General features: G+C 26.9%; 1 protein-coding gene across 2 annotated transcripts in view; it reads left to right on the top strand.

Annotated features, from left to right (window-relative positions):
- The first annotated feature begins 6,789 nt into the window (after positions 1 to 6,789).
- Positions 6,790 to 7,385, top strand: part of LOC100160693 — a 3,965-nt gene continuing 3,369 nt past the window's right edge. For both annotated transcript variants that reach the window (XM_016805027.2, XM_016805026.2), the window contains exon 1: positions 6,790 to 6,987. The gene's annotated coding sequence lies outside the window, so the exon portion shown is untranslated. The remainder of the gene's footprint in view (positions 6,988 to 7,385) is intronic.

Raw genomic sequence — 7,385 nt, 5'->3', positions numbered from 1 at the left:
TAGTGCCAGCTTTAATTAATGATTTTTTTACCACAACAAATTATAAAATGTATTTTAAAATATAACAAAATATTATTTTATAAGAGTTTATGAGGTTTTCAATACTTATAAGGTTTTGTAAAAAGAAAATGTATAAATTCAATATAGTTTTAATTTAAAATATTGTTTTGTGGGGTTTTGTGTTTTAATATCCTATATTGTCGAAGAATTCTCCTTCCCACTTTTTTTTTACATTGTACTAAATATTATCTTTTCCGCACATATTTACATAGACCAAAAAAGATATCTTACAGTTTTTTTTCGTATTTAGACTTTATAGTTTGTAATTTAAAATTTACTGTAGACCCACATTAACCACAATATTATTTTAAATTATACATTATTTTATGTCCTTCATAAATTACAATCACATACAAGAGTCCGCGCAGGACCTCTTCCCATTTAATTTTTTTGCATCTTTAATAAATTGCATTAATTTTTATACATTTTTTGAAACATATATTACGGTTATACACCTCTGATCATAATAACTGTTGGTTTATTTAAATGTAAACAATATCTAGTTTTTGGATTATAGTTAAAATGTACTACAGTATTTAGCTTCCAGCGTATTCTCTTGTCTAGTATTATTATTTCATCCAGGAATTCTTCGTAAATTTTTTTTTTTTGATTAAAATTCATAAAATTCAACTATAGTAGTTTTTTTTGTATAAATGTTTATTAACATTAACTAGATGTACCTGGAAGTACACTGATTGCCTATTTGATATCTTCAGTGTCCCTACTGTATATTTTTTTTCTATTTTTTTTTTTTATTTTTAAAATGCATTTGCCTGCGGGCGCCAACACCCTCCTTAGAATTTTTTTTTATGATTTTAAGTCTAGCTGAATTTTTTAAACATCGATTACCTGGATCCCTATAAATGGTACTTCTTTAATGAAATAATTAATAGAAATATTTTATCTGTTTAATAATCTGGAGATTGTAGTTTTTCTTTTTAACTTTGAGTTTCTACTGTAATTTAAACTTGACAACCTGGTGCCATCTAACTTTTTTTTATTTATGATATTGTTTTTGCTTTATGATATTAATTTGCCTGTTAATAAGCTGCTGTTGATCTTTCTATACGATTTTTTTAACACTGAAAACCAGATGCCATCTAAATTATTTTTAATTTATTTTTTTTGCTTTCTAAAATGCATTTGCCTGCGGGCGCCAACGCCCTCCTTCAATTTTTTTTTTTATGATTTTAAACTAGCTGAATTTTATAAATATCAATTACCTGGTTCTCTATAAATAATCCTTTTTTAATGAGCTAATTACTAGGAATATTTCTCTGTTTAATATTCTGGAGATTGTAGTTTTTCTTATTAACTGTGAGTTCCTACTGTATAATTTTTTCTAATTTATTGTTTTGATTTTTTAAATGCGTTTACCTGCTTGTGGCAACACCCTCTTTCAATTTTTTTTTTATGATTTTATGTCTAGCTGAATTCATTCAACATTGATTTCCTGGTTCGATATAAATAATACTCCTTTAATGAAATAATTTCTAGGAATATTTTTTCTGTTTAATAATCTGAGATTGTAGTTTTTCTTTTTAACTATGACAGTATAATTTTTTCTAAATTTTTTTTTTGCTTTCTAAAATGTATTTGCCTGCGGGTGCCAACACCCTCTTTCAATTTTTTTTTTATGATTTTATGTCTAGTTGAATTCATTCAACATTGATTTCCTGGTTCCCTATAAATAATACTCCTTTAATGAAATAATTAATAGGAATATTTTTTCTGTTTAATAATCTTGAGATTATAGTTTTTATTTTTAACTATGAGTTCTTACAGTATAATTTTTTCTAAATTTTTTTTTTTTTGATTTCTAAAATGCTTTTGCCTGCGGGTGCCAACACCCTCTTTCAATTTTTTTTTTATGATTTTAAGTCTACCTGAATTTTTGAAACATCGAGTACCGGGTTCCCTATAAATAATACTCCTTTAATGAAATAATTAATAGGAATATTTTTTCTGTTTAATAATCTGAGATTGTAGTTTTTCTTTTTAACTATGAGTTCTTACAGTATAATTTTTCTAAATTTTTTTTTTTTGCTTTCTAAAATGTATTTGCCTGCAGGTGCCAACACCCTCTTTCAATTTTTTTTAACGATCTTACGTCTAGCTGAGTTTTTTAATCATCAATTACCTGGTTCCCTATGAATAATTCTTTTTTAATGAGCTAATTACTAGGAATAACTTTTCTGTTTAAGAATTTGGAGATTGTAATTTGATATCTTCAGTGTACCTACTGTATAATTTTGTATAATTTTTTTTTTTGATTTCTAAAATCCATTTGCCTGCGGGCGCAAACACCCTCCTTCGAATTTTTTTTATTATTTTAAGTCTAGCTGAATTTTTTAAACATTGATTACCTGGATCCCTATAAATAATACTTCTTTAATGAAATAATTAATAGGAATATTTTATCTGTTTAATAATCTGGAGATTGTAGTTTTTCTTTTTAACTTTGAGTTTCTACTGTATAATTTTTTCTTATTTTTTTTTTTTGCTTTTTAAAATGTATTTTCCTGCGGGCGCTAACACCCTCCTTCATTTTTTTTAACGATTGTAAGTCTAGCTGAGTTTTTCAAACATTAATTACCTGGTACCCTATGAATAATTCTTTTTTAATGAGCTAATTACTAGGAATAACTTTTCTGTTTAAGAATTTGGAGATTATAATTTGATATCTTCAGTGTCCTTACTGTATAATTTTTTCTAAATATTTTTTTTTGATTTCTAAAATGTATTTGCCTGCGGGTGCCAACACCCTCCTTCAATTTTTTTTTACGATTTTAAGTCTAGCTCAATTCCTTCAAATTGATTACTTGATGCCCTCATAATAATCATTATTTTATGAATTGATTAGTAAAAATAGTTTTTTTTGTTTACAAATTTGAAAAAAAAAAGTTGATAATTTATCGAGTTTGTAATTATAACACAATAGTTATTGTAATAGTAATTGTACGTCTGCTCCTACTTAGTCTGTCAACAATATGCAACATTTTATAATTAGAAACTAGTATTCTTAATAAATATTACCTGTAGTTGAATATGGCATGATTTTTAGGTAAATTATGTTTGCCTCTACCAGGGAATGGTCTCATTAAATTGGTAGGCAAGGGAAATGCTTCATCAGCTACTATATGGAATGGTATAGGTCCATTAACATTATCAATTTCAACCGGTTTTGGAAAATCTATACTTTCGCTGAGCATACTTTTCCCAATAACACTGTTTTTAAATATTCCACCATCACTGCATCTACCCGGAGATCCAATATCAACTAATGTGAATTATAATTAGCATCACATAATGCCAATAAAACAATACTGTGAGTACCCTTGTAGTTGTAATTTGAAGAACCACTATTTTAAAATGCCTTAATATAATATACAATATACAAATACTTCAATTTTAGATCTTTGTTATGTACAGATTACAATGCATAAAAATGTATCTCAAATACTTGGTGTACAACATGTTTTCCATCAAGGGCACCATAGCAATTAGGTGAATTCCATTTCATTAGAAATTCATGAGAAATATTTTGCCAATCTTGTTTTCGAGGAACTTTTAAAACCTTTAAAAATAATAAATAAATGGGTGTTACTCTTGTATGCAGACTTCGGATGGATTTGGTCTACAGTCATATACATAGACTGCATATTAGAGCAGAAACAAGAGTAGTCCGCATACAAGAGTAATATTACATTTAATTTGTAACTATTTTTAAAATAACAAACTATCTAAGAGCAGCACCAATACATGTGTTATCAAGACAAACAATATATTGTTGTTTTTTAGTTACTATTTTTTCAAGAGTATCCCATAAAGCTGTACAGCATTCCAAAATTAATTTTGAAACTGTTTTGTGACCACTGACCAATTCTAAATGAATAAGATATATCTACCATGCTTTCACCGGATGCCATATAACTATAATTTATATAAAAATATTTATGAATAGCATGTTACCACTGATCAATATTGAAGTTGTAAGAATACCGAATAGTTGCAGTTAAACATGCACCAACTGATAAAGTGTCAGGTCTGGTAGGAATTCTTTGTAAAAATGGACCAACATGAATGATAAATTCCTCAAAAGCTGTAGAAGTCATCCTCATGTAATTATAAAATAATGCTGAATTGTTTATTTGATAATCTTTTATCAAGCAATAATAATCACCATGTATTTTGCGTTCTTTAAATATTGGTTTTACATGTCACTTTCTAGTATTTTTTCTAAAAAAAAAAAATAAAAGTCACTAAATTACAACAGTGGAAGTAGTTAAGCAAATTAGACCAACACATTAAACATCAAAGAATAGGTAAATAAATATATTAATACATTAAATATTCATAGTCTAGGAACCCATTTTCATTTCCGCAACTAGCGTGCTCAGATCCATCAAAAGGGCCTAAGTTAATAGAAATTGGGGCCCCGAAATGTTCAGAATTGTAATGTGTACACTGTACATCAATTAAGAGTAGGCAGTAAATACAAAAGTCAAAAGACATAAGGTAAAATAAAGTGTTAAAATCACAAGGTAACAAAAAAGTTCAGTTATAAAGGCTGGTTCCTACGGACCATGTAGAAACAATAGTGTAAAAAAACTTCTATTTATGATTATATTATACAGGGCACCCATAACATTTTTCACGCCAGGGCCCCACAAAACCTAGTTACCCATATTGTATATTAAATTATAGATTCAGTAGTAGACTCTGATTCAGTAGTTTATTTTACAAATAAGTACCCATATTAATTAAAATAAAATTTGTTAATACATACCTGTCTATTTTTGATTGATTGTAATGCACAAATTATAATTATTTCGCGTCGATATAGACTCATATTATATTCATGACTATTGTCCATTTTTAAATTTAAATATACAATAATCACAATTTTATTATTATAATATCATGGTTGATAGAATTGGCGCGAATTAATATATCCTTTATCTCTTTTTATGCGTATAGCCATTCAGCCATTGCTACATTCTGTAGTATGTTCACAGTCTCACAGAATAGAATTCTATTTATTTTCTATTAAATTTGATAAATATTTTCAAAATTCGAACTAATACCCAGATAGCAATTGTGTAATATTATTATTATAACAGTACACAAATATTGTTATAAAAATAATGTTATTATAATAACACAACTATCCAACTAACATAATATTTTTTCAGTAATTTAATAATATTATTTTATAGATATTATAATAAAATTATTTTTTATGTGTAGTAATAATAATATTATTTAACAAATATAATAATTAAGCTATTATAATAAATAAAGTATATTATTATAATTATTAATTATTATGAATCTTGAACATAATTTAATACCCTTAGAATAGAAATCAGTATAGATGGTAGTATAGTATCATATAAAATAAAATAAGCTACCTGCCAATTTTGCCCTATCATTTATCATTTTGGTGCCATAATTGAGTATTGCTATATCTTATAAATGTATATATATATATTATATATCTATGTATGGTACTTTGGACTATTTGTGAGGCACGGAAAAATATGAGAGTAATAAAAATGTTATCTTTTTTATTACTTTTGGCTTTATACTTTTCTACTCTTCTATATAAACCCAGCAGATAGTCCTATGGTATATGCAGTGTCTAATATTTAATCTTGATTATTTTATCCGTAATAATTGTCAAAATAATTTCATTCTGTTTCTCCAGTTTGTTGTTATTACACACATTTTCTGCTTTTTTTTTTAACTATATCTTATTTCATAACTGTGTTTAATTATGTTTACGTGTACCACTTGTGAACTACAATATGATTCAAGATCAGGTTTTTTAAACACACGAGAAAAAGAAAAAAAGATATATAGTTGTGATAAGTGTAATATATCATTTTCAAAAAAAAATTGATCTCATAAAACATTTAAGACATGAAATGCAAATTAACACCTCGAAGAGTAAACTTATTTGCTCTTTCGAAGAATGCAATAAAACTTTTAGTTCGTTTAAGACTTATCAGTTACACTTAAATATAAGACATAAGGTGGATATAACATTGAAAAACAACCACATTTCTTTACTAAAAATAAAAAAAATAAACTTGAATTTCATCAATTGTCGTCGAGTGAAGGTAATATAATAAGAAAATCCTTACTAAATAATACAAGTGTTTTAAATGTTCATTCATATGACGATCATTCTTATAGCGCTAAAAGAAAATTAATTTCTTAATATATTGTTGAATTGTATCTTTTAAATAACGATCGTAAGTGAATAATGAATATTGTGTTTTTTTTCAAATTGTGAATTATTAAATTTATAAACTATCTATTAATGTATTTAACTATTTTAATTATAATTTAAAATGAAAATGATGTTATTGTTTTATCAATGTTATCACATTTTGATAACTGCGAAAAAGGGGCTAAATGTAGGCAATATTATATACGGACACAAAAAATTTTTTCCTGCGAAGATCCATTCGTGCGCGTTTAGCCCTTATCATGTCATAAACTTATGTAAAAGGTTTATTGAAAAAAAATGTTATTTTTTTTCATGGAAAAATGTTTATTTCACCAGCTTTCATCCATGATCACAGATATATATATTAAACTAGATTGCTAACTGGCCTATACAGTCTGTGTATTTAATTGAAGCCAATTATCCGCCATTTTAATCGAGGCCGGAACACCATATCAGTTATTATTTATATTGATAACAAATGTTTTTTTTTTCCTTTCAATAGAAAAGTAATTCATTTCTTCAAGTTCACAAGTTACTATGATTATTTATTATACTTTCGGATATTTTTAGTTTATGATACATATATCTGTGTCCATGATACTAATGCATAGAGTAATATTACTCTATGTACTAATGATACGGAAATACGGAATCAATTGTGCCTTCAATAATACCTTGGAATAAAAACAGTAAGATGGCGCAGTCCAACTATAATATTATGTCTATGTTTTATTCGATGAGAAACTTTTCCACCGTAATGTACGATGTACCGTGGGATTGTATCACTATTAAAGATAGTATACTATCTTAAATCGTGGATTGTATAGATCGTCGCTTAACCAATAACCCATGATATAAACAACATGGTATGATCGCAAAAGTCCAGATTTGGTCCAAGCTCGCGCAATACGTCACTTGCTTACCCGTGTTATCATATTGTCATTAAATTATTACTGCTATACACTATGCTACGTCACGTGCTTACCGAAGGATCTGACCGTCAAAAAGTTACGATCATACCTTGTTTTTATATCATGCAATAACCATTCTATCTTAAATCCGTTGCTGTAACAAAACGGTTTTTTTA

Source organism: Acyrthosiphon pisum, chromosome A1, assembly GCF_005508785.2.
Source record: "Acyrthosiphon pisum isolate AL4f chromosome A1, pea_aphid_22Mar2018_4r6ur, whole genome shotgun sequence".
Lineage (NCBI taxonomy): Eukaryota > Metazoa > Arthropoda > Insecta > Hemiptera > Aphididae > Acyrthosiphon > Acyrthosiphon pisum.
Note: the sequence above shows the minus strand (reverse complement) of the source record. Positions and strands in the feature narration are given on the sequence as shown.